Raw genomic sequence first — 23127 nt, 5'->3', positions numbered from 1 at the left:
CCCCTTGAATCTTCCCACTTAATCTGGTCTTTCATATTCAAATTTGTTACCCTTGGCCTAACTCAGACCTCCACTGCCTGTTACCTCTTGATTGCCCCACTTGTTTTCCACCCAAACTCTGCATTGTCTGATATCTCTCAGTTGCCTCCAGCTGTTTCCCCCTCTTGATTACATCACTAGTTACCCCAGTCTCATCAAGATCCTCCTTAGATGCTCCTCCAAGACTACTAGACCACCTCTAGATCTTTCCCAGGGAGTTTCTTATTTCCATCTCACCTCCTTGAAGATGCTCAGATTGAATCCAGCTCAGACTCTGTCTAGCTGAATTTCTATCTGGCTCACTTGTCTATACAAGCATCACAAAATGCTTAAGGCTCCTTAAGAGTCAACCCAATATAGCGAACCTTTAATAAACTTTGCTTTACTTTGGCTGAAAGATGTCTTGAGTAGAATTTATTCAGCAGGACCCAGTGCATTCAAAATCTGGGACCCCAAGCACCTCAAACTTCATGGTTCCCAGACCTCCAGCCAAAGTAAAACAAAGTTTATTTAGCATCACATTGTATAGCACTCAACACAATGCCTGTCACATAGTAAGTGCCAAATAAATGTTAGTTATTATTATTATTATCTAGAGCACTGAGAGGTTAAGTGACTTACCCAGAATGACATCATCAACATGTGTTGGAAGTGAGACTTGAACTTAGGTCTTCCTGAGTCAAATCAAACTCTAACCATTATGCATAGCTATCTTTCTTTAACTCTAAGATCTGCACAAAAAATAATATTTTGCCTTCGTCAGGGAGAGGCACTTTATTAATTATATCTTAGTAGTAAGTGGTAATTCATCCTAAATAGGCTAAATAATTGAACAGGTCAAGTAGATCATAAGATAGAGTAGTTTGGTAACCAGAAGACCAGAAGAATTCCCCAGAAGAGATGATATAACAGATGAAATATGATACCAGCTTGGACTTCCAACAAAGAATGATGATACTATTTTTTTTCTAAAGAATTAAAGCAATAAGTTGCTCCAGTCTCCTGTGCCCTTGCTCTACCTCTCCCCTTATGTCCAAGACACATGGATTCTTATATGCTTTTTATGTGTTATGTCCTCAATTAACATGTGAAATAATTTACTCTAGGTTTATATGGAAGCATGATTTCTTTTCACATATTTTGCCAAGTTTCTCAATGAAATGATTTTTGTATTGAAATAATGGGTCCTCTGGCTTGTAAAAATAAACATATTGATAGGGGCTTATTAAATGTAGTTTCAGTTGGGTGTTGGCTATCTGGTGACTCATTAATGAAGTAGTCTCCAAGTAATAAATCAGGTAGGTTTTTGTCAGTTTTTTTGTACTCCTAGCTCCTTGGATCTTTGGAATATCATATTCCAAGACCTCTGACCTCTTATTGGAGAAGCTGCTAAATCTTGTGTGCCCTGATTGTGTTTCCACAATACTTGAATTGTTTCTTTCTGGCTACTTGTAATATTTTCTCCTTCACCTGGGAATTCTGGAATTTGGCTACAATATTCCTAGAAGTTTTCCTTTTGAGATCTCTTTCAGGAGGTGTTTGGTGGATTCTTTCCATTTCTATTTTACCTATTTTATTGGTTCTAGAATACTAGGACAATTTTCCTCGATAGTCTCTTGAAAGATGATGTCTATGCTCTTTTTTTTGATCATAGCTTTCAGACAGTCCAATAATTTTTAAATCATTTCTCCTGGATCCATTTTCCAGATCAGTTGTTTTTCCAATGAGATACTTCACATTGTCTTCTTTTTTTCATTCTTTTGGTTTGGTTTTATAACTTCTTCATCTCTCATAAAATCATTAGCTTCATTTGTTCCATTCTTAATTTGAAGGAATTATTTTTTTCTCTGAGCTTTTGAACCTTCTTTTCTATCTGGCCAGTTCTGCTTTTTAAGGCATTCTTCTCCTCATTGGGTTTTTGAAGTGCTTTTGCCATTTAGGTTAGTTTAATTTTAGAGGTGTTATTTTCTTCAGCATTTTTTTGGTTTACTTTAGCAAGCTTTGACTCATTTTTCATGTTTTTCTTGCATCACTCTCATTTCTCTTCCTAATTTTTCCTCTGCTTCTCTTACTTGATTTTCAAAATCTTCTTTGAGCTCTTTCATGGCCTGAGAACAATTCATATTTTTCTTGGAGGCTTTGGATGCTAGAACTTTGGCTCAGATGTGTTCTTCTGGTTGTATGTTTCAAGCTTCTTCATCACCAATGACATAAGAAAATACCTCTTCACCAAGAAAGTAAGAATCTGCAGTCTGTTTCTTTCTCCCCCATTTGCTAATTTCCCCAATCAGTTACTTGACTTTTTAGCTCTTTCTTAACTGGAAGTCTCCAGAAGCAGTCTCCATTTCAGCAGTGGCTACTGCCTCCCATGGCTGGGGCTGAGGCTGGAGCTGTAACTGGGGCTGGGGCCAGACCACTCTCTACTCTCAGCCAGGTGAGAGACTCTTCTCACTGACCTTCACAGCTGTCTTTGGTGTTTGTAGGTTGAGAAGTCTGAGAACCACAGCAGCTGCCAGAAATTCAGTCCCCTAATGTCTGCTCTATCTCTTTTATCGCAGGTGCAATCCATGCTGAACTGCTTTCTGCTCCCAGCCCAGTATAACAGACCGTTCTGATTCTAACCTTCCAGATTTTCCTGGACTGGAAGTCTGCTTTATTCCATCATTGCATGGCTTCTGCTGTTCCAGAATTTATTCAGAGTCATTTTTTATTGAGGGATTTGCAGGGAAAGCTCTAGCAAGTCCCTGCTTCTACTCCACCATCTTGGTCTAAAACCTTTTCTCTTGAAGCATTTTTCTTGTACTTTCAAAGACAGGAGAGAAACATTTCTTGTGACACTTCATTTTCTTTAACACTGAGACTATTCTGTCATTATTTTACACAAGACAGAAACACAGATTTAAAATACATTTTATTTGATTGTTGTTTTGCATTCTTAAAAATTATTTTCTCCTTTCTAAAAATATGGGTTACAGTATGCTGTGAGTTTTATATAGTATTTTTATTTTATATATTTAATGTTTTGTTGATAGTTATTCATTTTATAATATTCTTAAAGGCTTCTGAAGAGATCTCACTTTGAGTCATTTTTAATTCTGCTTTTTTTTCAGGATTTACCTCTTCACTATGCTACCCTTTCTTATCTGTAATATCTAGATCATGTAATGATTAGTTAACTTAACCAAAACAGCTCCTTACACTTGTCAGTTCTTTGAGGGCTCCCAAAGTTCACTGAGGAGGAAACCGCTTCCATTGATATCTATCACAACCCAATTATATCTTCTCATTCTCTGTAATTTTTATCTAATACATTCCTGTAATACATACATACATATACATATGCATACACACATGTATGTATATATAAACATAAATATATACATATACACATATGTGTAGATAGACAGTTGGATATAGATATATATTATAACAGACTGAAAATTTGTGCATTAAGTTTTAATGATAAAACCAGAGAAAAGGTTTTTTTTTTTCTCCTCTGGGTGGGCAAGTACACATCTCAAAAACCACTTGGTATTGGCTAAGAAACAGAGAGGTAGACAAGTGGAATAGACTTGGCACTCAAGATGCAGTAGGCAAGGAACATAGCAACCTTCTGTTTGATAAACCCAAGGACCCCAGCTTCTGGGATAAGAACTCATTGTTTGACAAAAATTGCTGGGAAAACTGGATAACAGTGTGGCGGAAATTAGGCATAGACCCATACCTGACACCGTACACAAGAATAAAGTCCAAATGGGTACATGATTTAGGTATAAAGATTGATACCATGAATAAACTGGAGAAGCAAGGAATAGTGTATTTATCAGATCTATGGAGAAGCGAAGAATTCTTTACTAAAGGAGAGATAGAATGCATTATGAAATGCAAAATGGATAACTTTGATTACATTAAACTGAGAATTTTTTGCACTTCCAAACCCAATGCAACCAAAATCCGGAGGGATGTAGTAAATTGGGAAAGAATTTTTACAGCTAAGCTCGGGGATAAAGGCCTCATTTCTAGAATATATAGAGAACTGATCCAAATGTATAATCATACAAGTCATTCCCCAATTGATAAATGGTCAAAGGATATGAACAGGCAATTTTCAGAGGAAGAGGTTAAGGCTATCTATAAACATATGAAAAAATGCTCTAAATCACTATTGGTTAGAGAGATGCAAATCAAAACAACTCTGAGGTACCACATCACACCTATAAGATTGGCAAACATGACAGAACAAGAAAATGATAAATGCTGGAGAGGATGTGGGAGAGTTGGAACACTAATTCATTGTTGGTGGAGCTGTGAGCGCATCCAACCATTCTGGAGAGCAATTTGGAACTATGCCCAAAGGGCTACAAAAATGTGCATACCCTTTGACCCAGCAATATCGCTACTAGGACTATATCCCCAAGAGATCATAAAAATGGGAAAGGGTCCCACATGTACAAAAATATTTATAGCAGCACTCTATGTAGTTGCCAAAAACTGGAAGTCAAGGGGATGTCCATCAATTGGGGAATGGCTGAATAAATTATGGTATATGAATGTAATGGAGTACTATTGTGCCATAAGAAATGATGAACAAGAAGACTTCAGAGAGGCCTGGAAGGACTTATATGACCTGATGCTGAGTGAAAGGAGCAGAACCAGGAGAACTTTATGCACAGCAACAACCACAGTGTGTGAGAGTTTTTTCTGGTAGACTTAGATTTTTGTAATAACACAAGAACTTCTTACCAAAAAAAAAAAAAAAAAAATCCCAATGGAGGATCTCAAGGCAAAATGCCTGCCACACTCAGAGAGAGAAATATGGAAGTCACTCACATATTGTAGCAGATCATGTTTGTGTATGTGTATGTGTTTGTGTATCATGTTCTGATTTGTTATACGATTCCTTTCATTTATCTTAGTCTGACTACATAGCATGACTATAGTGAAAATATACTCAATAGGAAAGTATATGTAGAATCTATACAGAATTGTATGCAGTCGTGGGGAAGGAGGGAGGGAGTGGGGGGTAGGTGGGGGGGATAAAATCACAATTGTATGGCAGTGATTGTTAAACATTACAAAATTAAAAAAAAAAACCCTGAATTCATAATCATTAAGTTTCTGATATTTCAGATTAAACTGACATTTGGGATGATTAAGTTGATTTTGACAGTTTATAGAATAATACTTTATGAATATGAAGTTTTCATATACTCAAGGGAAATCAATACGAATAAAAAACAAAATGCTTTTAATTGTTCCCAAAGATGAACAGGCAAAATCACCCATTTCAGTAGTGAATATAAAGGACATGAATGGAATACTATCAAGGCTTATGGCCTGGTGACAGAGCAATCTTGAGACCTCTTATTACTTTGCTAGGGGCAGGTTGGAAACCATTTCAGATCTTTTCCTCATAGACAAGCTTATGAGAATTTAGCATCCAGCATCCTAGTCACATTATTAGGTGGACTTGGGCATCTGTTTTTGTTTATCAGAGTGTGGATTATATAGTTCATGCTTTCTATTAAGCAATAGTGAATTGTATAGTTTATGTCATTGCTAAATGGGAAAATATTTTGATGTTTGAGTATAATGAACTAGTACAATAAGAGACACCTTCAATTTTTTCCTTTAGTGAGAAGATTGAAGTTGGTTTTAACACTACCAGCAGGGAAAATAGTGGGGAAAAGCAGTAGCTTTTATGTATCTGGTCAGATACCTGGTAGTTAAGAAAAAAAAAGTGACAATTAGGGTACTTAGGCAGCATAGAGTGTTGGACTAGGAATCAGAAAGATTTGAATTAAAATCTTGCCTCAGAAACTTAATATCCATGTACCTTGGTTAAGTTACTTAACCTTGTTCAGCCTCAATTTCCTCCTATATAAAATGGGGATAACAATAGCAAGTATCTCAGAATTGTTATGAGACTTAAATGAGAAATATTTATATATATCAGACTGGACTTGAGTGTAGGTGTTCTTGAATTCTAGGCTAAATTTCTATCCACTGTGCTGTACTCACACTTCATGTTCTTCTAACTTCAGGTAAAGTAAAATTCTTGTGCCATTCTCTCCTAGCCAAGGGTTAAAAAGCACTCTTTCGAAAATTAAGTAATAATTTCAATAAGTTGCTGTTACCTAGGATCCAAGTTTATTTATGGGTGTAATTAAATATGAGTCTAAGATTAACCGCTTAAATATGTACACACAAATAACAGAAGTAGAAATGTATCACTCTCATTTATATAGTATATAAACTGTGAGAGAAAATGTCATTTGAAATAAGACATAAAAAATATAACATCTAACTTCATCCAGTATGGTGAAACCTCTGCTCCTGTCTAAGGAGACTTGTACACCCTCAGACTTTGGGAAGAGCAGTGAGGCTGAGGTAGGAAAAAAGAAAAGACAAACAGCAAGTTTGTTGGTTAAAAAAAGAGTCAGGTCCCCAGCACTCATCAATAACCAACATTGATTGGAAGACTTGGACTATTACAAAGGATGTACTGTGATCTGTCCACTTGTCTTGTGGAAAGAAAGGGGTGTTTTTATTGGTTGGTGGTGACCTGCCTTTTTTTAGAATCTGGGGGGTGAAGACAAAGCCATGGGAAGTAGGAGAAAAGAAAGGAGGGGAAAAGTACAGAGGAAGGAAGAAAGAACAGCAGAAGTAGTAAAGATCAGAAGTGGTGACATGTTTGAGAGTAGCAGTAGCAGTGGCCACTGGAAACTAAAAGAGATGCAGAAGGGATGGCATGGGCCGTGGAAATAGTAGAAGTGAAGGAAGATCGGAAACAATGATAGACACAGTCACAGAGAGGAAGACTATGACAGAACAGAAGAGAGTTCGGGAAGAAGAAAGAAAATACAGTACAGCTTTGCATTCTGAGGAAGGGGAGACAGTTAAACGTCCCTTTCTCATTATTTAGCCCTACAGGATGTGTGTGTATGTGTGTATATGTGCATGGACATACATGTGCGCGTACACATATGCACACACACATATAATTGTTGAGTTGTGTCTGACTCTTTGTTCTTTTGTGATTTCTTTGAGGTTTTCTTGGCAAAGATACTGGAGTGGTTGTCATTTCCTTCAGCTCATTTTACAGATGAGGAAACTGAGGCAAATAGGATTAAGTGACTTGCCCAGGGCCACACTGCTAGTAAGTATCTGAACTCAGATCTTCCTGAATCAATGAACTGTGCTCTATTCACTAGCTATCATGCATAAATACAAACATGCAAAGGTATGCATGCATGTAAGCATACATACCCTAGAAGGCACACACACATTTGTGTATATGTATGTATATAAAATATATGTATGGTAACTAGGTGGTGTAATGGGTCACAATGAGTCAGACACAGATGATATAACTGAGCAACAGCAGTAGCAACAAAAATATCTGGATATAGCACTTTAAGTATTACCAAACACTTTATTTAGATTTATAACAATCATGGACCACAGGTTTAATAATAAACTCTATTTCCAGATGAAGAGATTGAAATGATGGGACCAGGGTCACAGAGATAGTAAGAGTCCAAAGCAGGACTCAAATTCCAGTCTGCTTCATTCTACCCACTATGTCACCTAGCTTCTTCTAATCAGTGCAAGTGACTCTAGTCAATAGTTGGACACATTGAACCTTGACCCCAACATAGTGGTATCATTTTGGTCCTTTACAAGAGTGAAGGACAACAACCAGAGTTAAAAGGAAATCACAAGAGTTGAGACAGTAGAAAAATTTCATGGTCAAGACTTGCACTTGAGGAAAATCACTTTGGTAGGTAGGTGGTGGATAGATTGAAGATAAGACACTTGAATCTGGGAGACCAGTGAAATTGGGAAGAGATAAAGAGGGCCTGGATTAAAGTGATGGTTGTGTGAACAAAAAGAAGGGAACACATTGAGAGAGGGCAACTTATTGGATATGTGGAGTGAGTGAGAATGAGAAGTTCACTAGTGACTCTGATGTTGTGATCAAAGGTGACTATGAGGCCCTTGTCAACAATGGGGAAGTATGGAAAAGAGGTGGGTCTTGGGAGAAAGGGAGCAGCAATTAAGATTGTAATCCAGTTTAACCGTCCAATGAGACTCATTCTGTCCCACCTAAAATCAAAAGTCTCTTAACACTCATTACCTCAAAATACAGAGCCTGTCCTCAGAAGGGTACCTGTCATAATGGGGAAGACATCTCAGGGAACAGGGTAGTGGTAGAATTTTTCTGAGGGCATTTGGATAGCTTGACTTTGTGAGTGCCTAGAACTAGATAATGGTTAGGTTATAAGGACCTGAGAGAATTAACTTTCAGTTCAAGATTGGGTATCTTGGGAAGGATGGGATGGCAATCATTTTTCCAATTTACTATGGTTTGATCACATTTCTTATAGCATCACTCCAAAGCACTTTGCAAGTCATTTCAGTATGCCATGCTGCCTATATATTTTTATCATCTTTCTGTCTCTTTCTCTCTGTCTGTCTCTCTCTATCTTGCTCCTCTCTCCCCCTTTCTATGTGTCTCTGTCTCTTATTTTGCTCTTTATCTCCATATTTACATCCACGTCTATCTCTTTCTTCATTTTGAGTCATGGTATGTAGCTCAGACTGATTGACTTAGTTTATCCTTTTACTATGATAAATGGTAGTGAATCTCCCTCAACTCCAAATTATTGAGTTTTGGTGACTTGTTTGTCATCAGCTTCATAGCACAGAATCCCTCTGGGGTTACAATAAATAAACAGAAAAGTAGTAGTGTAATAATATCAGAAGGCTTGGAAGTACATTATGTGGCTGAGAAATATTTCTATAAAAAATCATTTGAAATAAAAAACAAAGTTGGAATACAAAATATCTGTGTTTCATTTACCTGAGGGTTGACCCTTTGATCTGGTACAAGAGCATTAGATTTCAAAGGAGGAGGGTCAAATCCTGACTCTTCTATTTACTCCCAAAGAATCCTTAGGCATGTCAGTTTCTCGTGCAGCTCTTTGTTGTCCCTGGTAAAAATGAAGGGTTTGCACTAGATGGTCTCTAAGGTCTCTTTCTGCTCCAATCCCTCTGAGCCTGGAATTCTATTTGTTACCCAGAACCATTCATTTCTGGAGAAGGCTGCCCTAGCTTTCAATAAAAAGCTTTTAATATTGAAAGGCTCCAAATCCCTGGCTGCCCCAACTAGCCATATTTGACATTTGAAAGCTTTATCTCCATCTCCTCTCACAGTCAGGTCTATGTCAAGCTTGTCATTGCATCAAAACTAAAGTTTATCTTTCACCTTAGCAAGCCAGCTCTGGAAACCAGCTTGTCTGAGGAATGGAAGGAGTAGCACTTGGTGCCCTTTCCCTCATGTGAACCTTCTGCCTTACCCATGGGGCCACAGGCCCACAGGGGCACAACTACTGCTCTTTTGGTTAGTTTATCAGATCATACATACTAGGATTAAAATGCTTCTAGCCTGTGACTCCCATACCCAAGAAGTCTGTTTCTACTGAGCATCAGGAGTGCGGTCTCCTTCATCATCCCTGATCTGCAGTTTTGACACCAAAGTTAGTTAAAAGAAAGCCACAGACCAAATGCTACAGCTGCATAGCATGATTCAACTCTGAATTTCTTTGCTGACTGAACTGAATTTTTTGAAGAATAACCAAACTTCATGTTGGCAACTTCTCTGCATTTATGATCTTAGATGGTCACTTAATTGAGACTTTAAGTGACATCATAGAAAAATAATAAGGTCTTGGATTTAGAGATGAATGAGAAGGAGGTGAAAGGTCATCAAATCCCAATCTCTTCATTTTTACAAAAAAGAAAAGTGAGTTCTAGGGGAATTAAATGACTTGCTCAGAGTTACAGTGACAGTATGTGTCAGATGAAGGACTTGAAACACTATCTTCCTGGCTTTAGGGTTGGTGCTCTCTCCTGGAACTCTGTTTATCTATCCATAGGCAAATTATGTATATTAAAAACAATAGCTACAACAACCCCACAAGAACATAGAACATAGCACATGTATTTTTAAGTATATGGAATTTTCTTGATCTATTTTTTTTTAAATGGAGGAGGAATGTGGAGGGGAATGGGGCCCTGCAATGTTTGTAACTTACAGGCTTAGAGAATTTAAGCAGCTTGTTCACAGTCACAAAGGTAATGTGGTCCAGAGACAGGACTTGAACCCTGGCTACTCCTAGCTAAACTCTTTCTAATAATGACTGTCCTTTTGCCTGGTTCACTGCTGTGGTTGGAGTCAAGAGACATATCCATACATTTATAAAATTTAATGAAGTTAACTAGCCATGTCTGAATAATGCTGTAGAGATAAATTTGTCTTTTTTGTTGTATTTGTTTCTTCACAGAATGGGCTCAGCAATACAAGCTTTCCAGCACTCGTCTATAAAAATGTGTCAACCATGTTCTACAAGGAGTACATCTATGGATGAGAGGATAGTTCAGTCAGAATGTTGATTCAGGCTGTGGCTTTGGTGGAGACTGCCAACAAATGTACCATCTGCCAATTGGCACCTCACATGGTAGCTTTTTCCCCTGTATGATAATTGCTTATCAACTGGGAATTTCATTTATTCATTGGATGTATAAATTTAAATTCGGTTTTATGAAATAAGCTCTTCCACTCCAGAATTATTGTTGATGGGAATTATTTGAGCTTTCAAAGTAAAGTAATGTTTCCAAAACAGGGCATTGTTGCCTGATTGTGTTTCTCTTAGTAGCTCTAATTGCTTAGAACAATTTTATTCCACATGATCTTCAAAAAGACAAACATGTTAATAAGTTTATTAGTTAAAATTGGTGACAATTTTGTTTGGTGCTGAAACTCCTATAGCAGGAATGATCAAGAGAACTATTTTAAATGGGTAGATATTATTTTATTGAACTATCTTATACAAAGAATTTCAAGGGGTTATACATTTTTAATCATCTAGAAAAATGTGGAAATCCAATTTTGTGGCTGTTGGTAATGCTACATATTTCAAAGGTGGGAAAATGTAATGGTTTTCTTCATGTGGAGGACAAAAATATTTTCTTTACTTTGGCTTAGACAAATTGAGAGAATAATAAACTCTCTTCATGCAGATTTTGTAGGAAGGAGTGTGTCTGTTGGCATAATGATATTTATGAAAGCATACATTATGGTCATCAACCGCATTAGAGTCCAAATTAGCAAAAATGCTAATTGGGCAAGGGAGTCCAGAGGGAGCTGGAGGTGACCCAATATCTATTTGTCTCTTAGCCAGATAAAGGACATGGTGAAATGAAAAAGGCAGTTTAATTGATATGTTTATAAATAAGGGGTAAAGGGTTAGAGACAGCCAGAAATTATAAGGAGACTTTCCTAGACTTGGGAGGGAGATTTCCTCACTTATAATCGCAATCTCAATAGTTCAGCAGTACATTTTACAGGAAGATGATTACCTTCACATGTATGTTTCCTGGAGAAGGAAGAATATGACCAGGGTCCCAACAGCTGGAAGATCTATTCCTTGATGTTCCTCCAAATTAGCATGTATTGTTCAGACAGTTCAGTTCCAATTAGAAGGGAAAGGCTTGTTCAGTAACCTTTGAAGTCTGTCATCCACTGGGAGTGTAATTATCTATATAAGTTGCGGATTGTGAGGTCTTTACAACTTATGCCCTTTCTGTGAGGTGAAATAGAGGGTGGTTCAACCACATCCAATATTCACTAAAAATCTTCAGTACTTGAGTGGAAGTTTAGGGACTATGTTATCCTTGTTAGGAAAACTTAGACATGAGCTATACCTTAAACTTATTTCAGAGATTTAGGGGAATAATGAGGCAAAGAGAGAAACTGATCTTCTTGTGGTCAGATCCTCAGGATTATCCCTATTCTGTGAATGCAGGGTCTTTTGAGGGGCTGGAGGAGGAAGTAAAGCCCTAGACCACAGGTTATATTTTAGAGTATCATCTAGAATGTGAGAGTTAGGTTGCCAATCAATTCCATATGCTTAATTTTTTTTCCGGAAAGTCCCACACTTCTTTGGGGCTTATCTGAGTTTGTATAATTTTCTGAGCTGTCATACATAACATGTCATAACAGAGATATGTCATATATAATACCATAGCATGGAGTCAGGACAATTGGTCTAGAACTCCATGGAGATTGCTCTATTAACTGCAGGAATCCACTGGAGAAGTTTTCTTCCATTAAAGTTTTTCTCACCTGAGGGTAAGACGTTGACTTCTAATCCATCCCAAATTTCAGTTTTCAGTTGGGAGTCATTCATATGTCTTAGAAGTTCATCTGGGACTAGACGTCACTCCCCATGAAAGAAACTTGTATTTTTTTTCTTTTGTTTTTGCTATCATGTTGATTATCATTTTTCTTCCTCCTATTTTTTTAAGGGATGGTGGTAAGATAAGCCATTATTGATACCAAAACAAGTGTACATATGGGAACTCTGTAAAAGACTATTTGGTTGTTGAATTTGTATAACTGTGTATTTAGAAATTAGTTTAATCTGTAGTCTCATCAGCTATGGAAGTTCTGGGGCCCTCACAAATGTATGGTAAATTGTGAAATGTCTAAGAACAGTGCTTTATGATAGTTATTAGGATGCGTTATATTATGTAATGACCAATTGTTATAGACTCCTAAGTCATGTTGGAGCTATCCACAACTGGTGATATGGACTAATGTGCTTGGTTCTGTAAATATTTAGCTGAGGGAGAGCATAAGGAGTAGAGGGAAGGGATGAGGTTGATAAAGGGAGCCCCTGAGCAACTTGATGAGTTTTCCAAACAATTTGAGGGATTATAGAGAGTGGATATTTGTAGGGCTCTGAGTGGAACCACTTCAGGTAGGATAGCCATACACTGCTCTCTTGAGAATAATGACATCTTCTGATTGGTACCTAGTGAATGTGGATGCTTTTAAAATAATTATTAACTGATAGGGGAATTTAATCTTATTTTTATTTTCATTTTTACTATTTATTAATTTATTTTTATTTTTCAACCTTCATTTCCACAAGATTTTTGAGCTTCAAATTTTCTCCCCATCTTTCTCCTCCCCTCTCCCCAAGATTGCATGCATTTGGATTATCCTTTTCCCCAGTCTGCCCTGCATTTTATCATTCCACCCCCTCATCCCCTTCCCTTTACTTTCTTGAAGAGCAACATAGATTTCTATACCCTATTGACTGTATATCTTATGTCCTAGTTGCATATAAAAAACATTTTTTTAACAATTGTTTTTAAAACTTTGAGGTCCAAATTCTCTCTGTCTTCCTTTCCCATCCACCCTCATTGAGAACTCAAGCAATTCAATAAAGATTATACATGTGTAGTTATGCAAAACACTTACAGAAGAGTCATGTTGTGAAAGACTATCATACCTTTCAATTATTCTATTTTCTCCTTTGACCCAGTCACTTTTCAAAAGTGTTTGTTTCTGACTACCCCCCCCCCAACCTGCCATTCCTTCTATTATACCCCCTCTCTTATCCCCTTCCACCCTACTTTTATGTAGGGTAAAATACACAAATGAGTATGTATGCTATACCCTCCTCGAGCCAAATCTGATGACAGTAAGGTTCATTCATTCCTTCTTACCTCCTCCCCCTTTCCCATCATTGTGAAACCTTTTTCTCACCTCTTTTATGTGAGACAATTTACCCCATTCTATCTCTCCTTTCTCCTTCTCTCAATACATTCCTTTCTTATCCCTTAACTTTATTTTTAGATATCATCCCTTCATATTCAACTTACCCTCTACCTACCTATCTATCTATCTATCTATCTATCTATCTATCTATCTATCTATCTATCTATCTATCTCTTTCAACTACTAATACTGAGAAAGATCTCATGAGTTCAAATATCATCTTTCCATGTAGGAATGAAAACAATTCAATTTTAATAAGTCTCTTATGATTTTCTTTCCTGTTTACCTTTTCATGCTTCTTGATTCTTGTATCTGAAAGTCAAATTTTCTATTCAGCTCTGGTCTTTACATCAAGAAACCTTGAAAGTCTTCTGTTTCATTGAATGTCCATTTTTCTCCTGAATAATTATACTGTTTTGCTGGGTGGGTTCCTTACATTCTCTGATCTCCAGAATATCATATTTCAAGCCCTTTGATCTCTTTATATAGAGGCTTCTGGATCTTTTTATCCTGATTGTATTTCAACAATACTCAATTTTCATGATTTTCTTGCATCACTCTCATTTCTCTTCCCTATTTTTACTCTGCTTCTCTTATTTGATTTTCAAAATCCTTTTTGAGCTCTTCCATTGTCTGAGACCAATTCATATTTTTCTTGGAGGCTTTTAATGTAGGAGCTTTGATTTTTTGTCTTCTTTTGGTTGTATGTTTTGATCTTCTTTGTCACCAATGTAAGATTCTATAGTCTAAGTTTTTTTATGATATATACTCATCTTCCCAGCCAAATACTTGACTTTCTAACTCTTTGTCAAGATAGGACTCTGCTTCCAGTGGGGCTGGTGGTGGGTGTATTGTCCCAGGCTTCAGGGATTTTGTATCAGCTGCTTGATCCCCTACTTCTGTGGACCCAGTGCTCTATAAGCAGCCTCTATCACTGTTGTTGCTGCTGGTACCACTGGCCTCTATCACCACCCCCACTGCCCTGGAGCTAGGACTGGACCCAGCCAGCCCATATGCTCCTCTTTCACCCAGGTTTCACAGAGTGTTCCCATTGACTTTTTTAGTGTTTCTGAGTTAAGGAGTCTGAAAACTGCCAGAGCTGCCAATGATTCAGTCCCCTGAGGCCTGTTTTGACCCATGTGTGCTGGTTTGGCTCATGATGGACTGTGCTCCACTCCCTGGTTGGTGCACTAGACACTTCCTGTTGATTTTCCAGGTTGTCTTGGGCTGGGGATTTATTTCACTCTGTCATTTTGTGCCTTCTGTAGCTCTAGAATTTATTTAGAGTCATTTTTAAAGGTATTTGTAGGGCTTTGGGGGAGAACTCAGGGAAATTCCTGCTTTTACTCCACCATCTTGGCTCTGCCCCCTGGGAATTTAATCTTGTAACCACCTTACTTCATGGCATATATAAAATATGCTTGCAGATGGTCTCTGTCTTCTCAGTAATCCCTATTGCCTTCTTCCAGAGTGCTACATTCTGCCTTTCTTTTTCACACTTTTGAGTGACAGAGATCAATCTTCCCCTAACTCCCAAGGAGAATCATAGATATGATTTTCATAAGTTGTCTTTTAGTTCCCTTTCTGTACTGCATCCTTCCCCCCTCATTTTATTACCCTCATTCCTGGGCTAAATAGTAATTGGAGAGCAAATATGGAAACTAGTATGGGTACCTAATCATGGGCAAAGTAAAAATAATAAAAGCACAATGAGTAAGGATGAGAACCATTCAGGCCACCTATACAGTAACTTGTCTGCTAATGTTTGATTGAAAATGATATATTCAAGGTGGATGCAACACAGTTATATCTACCTCCAAATGGGATTGTAAGATAGATCATTGTTATATAAAACGAAGCATTCCTCTCAGCTCTAAGAGTTACAGGACCTGGGAATGTGAAACACAGAGGAAAGAAAGCCTTTCATATAATCTTAATAGAGTAAAGCCTTAAACTCCACAAATTTCATTTTACAAGAGACATATGGGTATGGTTTGTTAATTAGAAATGGAACACTTGTAGGGAATTACATATGGGAAGTGGTAGGGACTTCAAAAGAAAGTTCAATTTATTAGCTTTGTGGAAAGCCTCTTTGATAGTAACAGTAACAAAAGTTGCCCCCTCCATTTAATCAGCCCCTGTTTATTAAATATTACTAAGAAATATCTCTAACATTTTCGTTTTTCTTTTCTTACCTGTTGCTACTACCATACTCTAAGTTCTCTTTACTTCCTACTTAAAGTACCTTGAAAGAAGGAATTATGGCTTATGAAAACCTTGAGGCAGAGGGAGTGATTATTCTCTCAGAATCTGTGCTATTTTTGCTTTTCTTAGTTTCATTAGGGAAAACAGCAGGATCATAGAACATATAAGACCACTACTTAGAATGGATAGGATTGTGAAAATTGATGACAGAGATAAGCGAGAACTATTTAATTATTTTTTTGTTTCTGTTTTCTCTCAAGAAGAATGATCTTTTCCTCAGAAAAGAAGAATAAATATGGCTAATATTATGGTGAAGTGAGGAGAACTAGCCTCCTCTGGTGAGTTTAATTCCTGTTGCTCAGATCAACTATATTCTTCATCATAGAAAGAAAAATTACTTTTAAGATACTGCTGGTCATACTTTAGAGAACATGAAAAGCAGGAGAGATACCACAGGATTGGAGGAAAGGAAATGTCTCAATTATTTTTTTATTTTTAATACAGTTTATAAAAGATAAAGCAATTCCAACTTTTGGTCAAGTGATACTTCTTTTTACAACATTTACAATATGGACCACAAAAGAATTGTTTTTTTAAACATTAACCAACTAAGACACAAATAATATTTATGATGCTAACTTTACAAGCTCTTGATATAATTGTCTCCACAGTATTACTAAGAATTGAAGGACCCTAACTTATTGTTGTTGGTCTAAAGTCCTATACCTAATAGCTTAATTTTAGACAATCTCGGATGTTCCCCTACCAATAATCTATAATTGAATAGATCTGGTATTAAGCTTACAAATCTTTTGACTATAGGAAATTGCCACCAAGAGTAGGGGCGTTGCAGGAATACAATATCTTCCCAACTTCATGTCAGTTCCAGGCAGGATTACATTATCCACTTGCATTCAGTCAGGCTTAAAGTCTGCCAGGTGTCAGTGGGGAAATTGAGTCCAGAGAATCCTACCTCAGCCCATGCTGAACAGTTGCTCTCCCACCCTTCCCTGGAGATCACCTATGCAGTTCATATGAGCATCTCATCAACTTACTGGTATCATGGATTGGAGGCTCAGATCACCTTTCTTGCTACCCATACCTGGAGTTAGCCTAAGAAGAACAGTCACTTAATAGTCCCATAGCATCTAAAAATGGCAAATTCCAATAACCAGGTTTCATATATGATTATAGTTTCACTTTGGCTAAGATACATCTTTTGAGGCAAGTCTTAAGTGGCTTACATGCCTTTCTATACATGTTTTAGTTTCTGATTAAATGGCAATCATAAAATCAAATTTACCATTGTAACCTTGACTTTTGATCTCCACCTCCCACCAGCACTGTACCATGGCTGAGACGCTCTCCACTGCCACGTCTTACACCAAAGACGACTTCTACTGCCCAGTCTGTCAGGAGGTGTTCAAGACTCCAGTGCAGACTGCAGTCTGTCAGCATGTTTTTTGTAGAAAATGTTTCCTGACTGCTATGAGAGAAAGTGGAACACACTGACCCCTCTGTTGTGGAAATGCAACTAGAAGAGAGCGAGCATGTCCTGAGCAGGTCTTAGACATGAAAATGTCATGAGGAAATTTTCTGGTATCTGCAGATGCTGTGCAAAACAGATAAAATTTTATCGCATGAGACATCATTACAAATCTTGTAAGAAGTATGAGGATGAGTATGGTATGTCCGTCATCATTCCAAACTTTCAGATCTCTCAAGATTCAGTAGGGAATAGTAATAGGAATGAGATATCTACCTCTGATAATACAGAGACTTATCAAGGAGATGCAAGTTTTACTAGGCATCCCACATTTAAGTGTCCCTTGTGTCAAGAAGCAAACTTTATAAGACAACATTTACTGGATCATTGTAATAATATTCACCTCTTTCAGACAGTCCCTGTGACATGACCTATTTGGGTGTCTCTTCCATGGTGAGATCCTAGCCAGATTACTAGAAATTTGGTTAGCCATCTAAATCAAAGACATCAGTTTGATTATGGAGCATTTGTGAATCTTCAGTTAGATGAGGAAAACAGTATCAGACTGCTGTCAAAGAATCTTATCAAGTAAACTTCTGAAGGTTGTAGTCATCTGCATCTTCTATCTGCAAGTGCCATCTTTGAGGGAAAACCTATGTGAACTCATGTTTCAGTAACCTGATGTGGATATTAATCAAAAGGAATTCAGTCTAAAAACAAAAAAAACACAAAAAACAAAAAACCTTGACTCCTCCATCAGTGCCAAATTTTACCCAAAGTTACCTTCCTATAGGAAATTTTGACTGAAATTCTTTTTTCCAAACTAAAGATGTCATTGATTTATTCTCAGTAATTAATTCAGTCTATTGTTTTAATACTAATTGCTTTTACCTCACTTTGTAACATGCCCAATTTTTCTCCCCATCACTCCCCTCCTCCTGCTTCCCAATACCTTGAATTCTGATTACTCCTTCCCTCAATGTACCCTCCTCTTCATCACATCCCACCCCTCTCCTATCCCCATCTTCTCTCTTTTCTTTCAGGGCAAGATAAATTTCCATACCCCATTTCCTATAGTTCTTATTTCCCGATTATTTGCAATAAAAATTCTCAACATTCACTTCTAAGACTTTGAATTCCAACTTGTCTCCCTCCCACCTTCCCTCTCCAGCCCCACTAAGAAGGGAATCAATTCAATACAGACTAAATATGTGTTCTTTTGCAAAAGACTTCCATAATAATTATGTTGTGCAATACTAATTATATTACCCTCTGTCCTACCCTATCCCCCCTTATTTTTCCCTCTGCAATTGACCTTGTCCCTTATCAAAAGTGTTTATTTCTAGTGACTCCCTTCTCCCATTTGCCCTCCCTTCTAACATTCCCCTTGCTCCACTTGTCTCCTCCTCTCCTACTTTCCTGTGGTATGATATAAATTTTCATATCAAATTTAGTGAGTATGTTATTTCCTCCTTCAGCCACATGTGGGAAGAGTAGTTTTATTTTTTTCTCCTCTCCCCTTCTCCCTTATCTCCTCCATTGAATAAGATTTTGCTTATCTCTTTTATGAGTTATAGCCTGCCCCATTCCATCACTCCCTTTGTCTTCCCAGAATTTTCCTCCTTCACCCCTTAATTTTTATTTCATTTCATTTTATTTTTTTGTGTGTGGATATCATCTCTTCTGATATAACACACCCTGTACTCTTTATCTTTCTATATGAATGAGTGTGTGTATGTGTGTGTGTGTGTGTGTGTGTATACAATCTCTCCAACTACCCAAATACTGAGAAAAGATTCAAGAGTTAAAAATATTTTCTTTCCACGTAGTAATGTAAACAGTTCAGGTTTAGAGAGTCTTTTATGATTTTTCTTTTCTATTTACCTTTTCATGCTTCTCTTGATTCTTATCTTGGGAAGTCAAATTTTTAAATATAGATCTAGTCTTTTCCTCAACATGAATTCTTGAAAGTTGTCTATATCACTGAATGACCATTTTTTCCTTTGAAGTATTATATTCAGATTTGCTGGGTAGGTGATTTTTGGTTTCAAACCCAGTTCCTTTGACTTCTGAAATATTCCACTCCAAGCCCTTCAATGCCTTAATGTTGAAGCTTCCAGATCCTGTGTTATCCTGATTGTATTTCCACAGTACTCAAAGTGTTTCTTTCTAGCTCCTTGCAGTATCTTCTCCTTGATCTGGGAACTCTGAAATTTGGCCACAATATTCCTAGGAGTTTCTCTGTTCAGGTTTCTTCCAGAAGGTGATTGGTGAATTCTTTCAATATCCATTTTGCTCTCTGATTCTAGAACATCAGGGCAGTTTTCCTTGATAATTTCATGGAAGATAATGCCTAGGCTCTTTTTTTGATCATGGCTTTCAGGTAGTCCAATACTGTTTAGATTATTTCTCCTGGATCTATTTTCCAGGTCAGTTGTTTTTCAAATGAGTTGTTTCACATTATCTTCTATTTTTTCAAATTTTTGGTTTTGTTTACTAACTCATAGTCATTCATTTCCCTGAATTCAATTCTCTCTTTCAAAGAATTATTTTGTTCAGTGAGCTTTTGAACCTTCTCCTCCATTTGGGTAATTCTGATTTTTAAAACCTCCTTCTCCTTGTTGGCTTTTTGGACCTCTTTGTCCAATTGAGTTAGCCTCTTTTTAAAGCTGTTTCCTCAGCATTTTTTTGGTTCTCCTTTAGTAAGCTGCTAACTTGTTTTTTAAGGTCTTCTATTGCCTGAGCCCATTTTAAGTTCCCTTTAGAAGCAGGGGCCTTGACTTCCTCTGACAGTATACCTTGTTCTTCCTCATCTGAAAGGATGGGGGGAGACACCTGTTCCCCAAGGAAGTAATCTTCTATGGTCTTTTATTTCCCCTTTTTTGGGCATTTTCCCAGATAGTTACTTGACTTCTGAGTTTCCTGTCCACAACCTCCTGGCCTCCAGCTGGGCCAAGCCAGCACTGAGGCTGAGATTCAAATGAGTTGCTCCCAAGCCTCAGGGATTTAGGCAGGGGCAGGGCTGCTATTCAGTGTGAGCTTAAGATCAGCTGCTCAGGTGGGGGCAGGGCCACCAATCAGGGCTCAGTTCCCTCAGGGGCCTTCTGATGAGATCTTCAAGAATGGATTTGGGCTACTGCCTGCTTTCGGAGCCTTGTCTGCTGCTGCCTCTACTGCTGCCTTCTGAGGAGACCTGAGTTATGGGGACACCCTGCTCCCCTCTTGGCCAGCCAAAAAGACCCTCTCACTGACCTTTGGGGCCTGTGGATTGAGGGATCTGCACTGCCTCTGGAGATTCTGTCCCTGAAACCTGCTCAGATCTGCTCCTCTCAGTGATGCGTGCCCAAGGCAGGGCTGGGCTCTGCTCCGAGTCTGGTGCCCGACCGACCTTTCCAGTTGGTCTTTCAGGTCTCTCTGGGATAGAAATCTGCTCCACTCCATTGTTCTATGGCTTCTGCTGCTCCAGAATTTGTTGAGAGTTCTTCTTTACAGGTATTTTATGGGCTGTGGGGTAGGAGTTAGCATATATGTATCTTTCTACTCTGCTGTCTTGGCTCCTCCCCCCAATTATTTTTTAAAGGAAGAGAACAATATTTGCTAACAATAGAACAGTGAACTTGACATTAATTCTTGGAAAAATTCTGGAACACACTATTAAAAAGGGTGGTTAATTAGCATCTAGGAAAGGAAGTTATTACAAAGTGCCAGCACAGATTAAACAAGAGTAGGTCATGCCAAATTAATCTTATAGCAGATAAGAAGAACACTTTAGATAGAAGCTGCTTAAATTTAGTGGAATGTTGAGCAAAATATCACATGCTATGCGTCTGTAATAGGGGGAAGGATATCAATTAGATCATATTGAAATTAAATAGGTTAGTACTAAGCAAATGGTTAGAAACAAAGAGTCTCTAGCCAAGTGCCCCTGGGATCCATGCTTGATCTTATGACTCCTAATAGTATAATTAATGATGCAAGCAAAGGCAACGATAGTATCAGATTTGCATATGGTCAAAAATAGGGATATTAGATAAGAAAATCAAGATACAAAAAGATTCCAAGAAGTGAACAGGCTTGGGGAACCTGCAGCCTCAAGGGCCACAGGTGATGCTCTAGGTCTTCAAGTGGTCTCCTTTGACTGAATCCAAACTTCATAACCTAGAGGGCCATATGTGGGTCTTGAGTCTGCAGGTTCCCCACCCCAGAAGAACACTGCACTGAATCTATTAAGGTGGAACTAGAGAAAATAACTATAAAGTTTTAAGTTTGGGTTCAAAAATTGTCTTAATAGAGACACGATAATAACAATACCTGGTATTTATATAGTCCTTTAATATTTGCAAAGAACTTTACACATAATATGTAATCTGATCTTCACAATAATTTTGTGAAGTGTTATGATTATTCCCATTTTATACACATAGAAACTGAAGTATACAGAAAATATGACTTCCCCCAGGTTATAGAAAAAAGCTAATAGATATAGGAGGCAGAATTTGAATTCAAATCTTTCTGACTCCAGGACTAGGCCTCTATCCACTGTGCTACCTTGCTTGGGAGTTATACTTAATAAGAGGTTAATTTGAAAAAAATTCTGTTGGTTTTGAAGAATTGCAAGGTGCCAATTAATAGTGACATGGTACCGTAAAAGCTAATACCCTCTTAGATTTCATGTATAGTAACATATCTTCCAGAGATAAAGAGGCTATAGCTCTATTGTGTGCTCTTTCCGGATGGACTACATCTGTTATATTTCATTCCATCCTGTGCCATGTTGTTTCTTTGTGATTTTGTATGGCTATGAGGCTTAGGACACTTTGGTCTCTGAAAAGTTCAAACTGAGGAAAAGTGGAACATACCTATCATTTTTGCCACTAAGGAAGACTGAGGATGGTAGATTGCTTGAATTTGGAAATTCTGTGCTGCTCTAGGGCTAAAGCAGATTAGGTATCCTTACTATTTCTGGAACCAATATGGTGATACCTCAGGGAGTGGGAGTCCATCAGGCTTCCTAAGGAAGGGTGAACTAGAAACAGAATGCATGATCTGCTTGCAAGTGGCTTTTTCCAGTCTTAGGCAAGATGGAGAGAAAAGTGGAAAGAAAGAAAGAAAAAGAAAGCAAGAGAGAAATAAAAAGAGTGCAAAAATAATCAAGAAAGGAAGAATAAAGAAACTGAGGATCAAACAAAGAGTCATATTGAGGCACTTAGTCAGTATAAGTAGGCTACAACACATTACAAGCAAGTAAATATGCAGGAAAAGTAGTAAAAAGAATGTCATCAAAGAAATGTATGAGCAGAAAAGATGATCATGAATAGGAAAAACAGATGGAATGCCTATATGCTCCACTGTTATCAGGAGCATTCTGGGGAAGCCCCTAGCATGTTTGATCTCCTGTTGAGATTTTATGAGAAGACTAGGATGAGAGCTACAGATGAGGAGTAGGCTTGGATGGGTTATGATTTGGATCATTGGAGGAAATATTCACATAAATGATATCACAGATCCATTGGAAAATCAGAGTAATAAATAATGGTACTTTAAAATATTTAATCAGAATTCACTACTCATCATATGTAATTAAATGTTGAGTTCTTAGAGCACTAGAAAAGTATTACTGCGAACAGCACTGTGAACTTTATTCTATGTTAATACTAAGACATGGGGAAAGTATCAGCATGAGAAATGCATTCTAATCATCCAAGTCTTTTCCTTCTAAAAGAAAGATAAGAAAAATTAATAACTTAATGATGCATAGAACAAA

The 23127-nt window shown here is 37.6% G+C and overlaps 1 pseudogene; it reads left to right on the top strand.

The window, feature by feature from the left end:
* The first annotated feature begins 17227 nt into the window (after positions 1-17227).
* Positions 17228-18003, top strand: LOC140498457 (E3 ubiquitin-protein ligase RNF138 pseudogene; annotated as a pseudogene).
* The last annotated feature ends 5124 nt before the right edge of the window (positions 18004-23127 follow it).

Source organism: Notamacropus eugenii, chromosome 4 (genome assembly GCF_028372415.1).
Source record: "Notamacropus eugenii isolate mMacEug1 chromosome 4, mMacEug1.pri_v2, whole genome shotgun sequence".
In the NCBI taxonomy this organism is placed as follows: domain Eukaryota; kingdom Metazoa; phylum Chordata; class Mammalia; order Diprotodontia; family Macropodidae; genus Notamacropus; species Notamacropus eugenii.
Note: the sequence above shows the minus strand (reverse complement) of the source record. Positions and strands in the feature narration are given on the sequence as shown.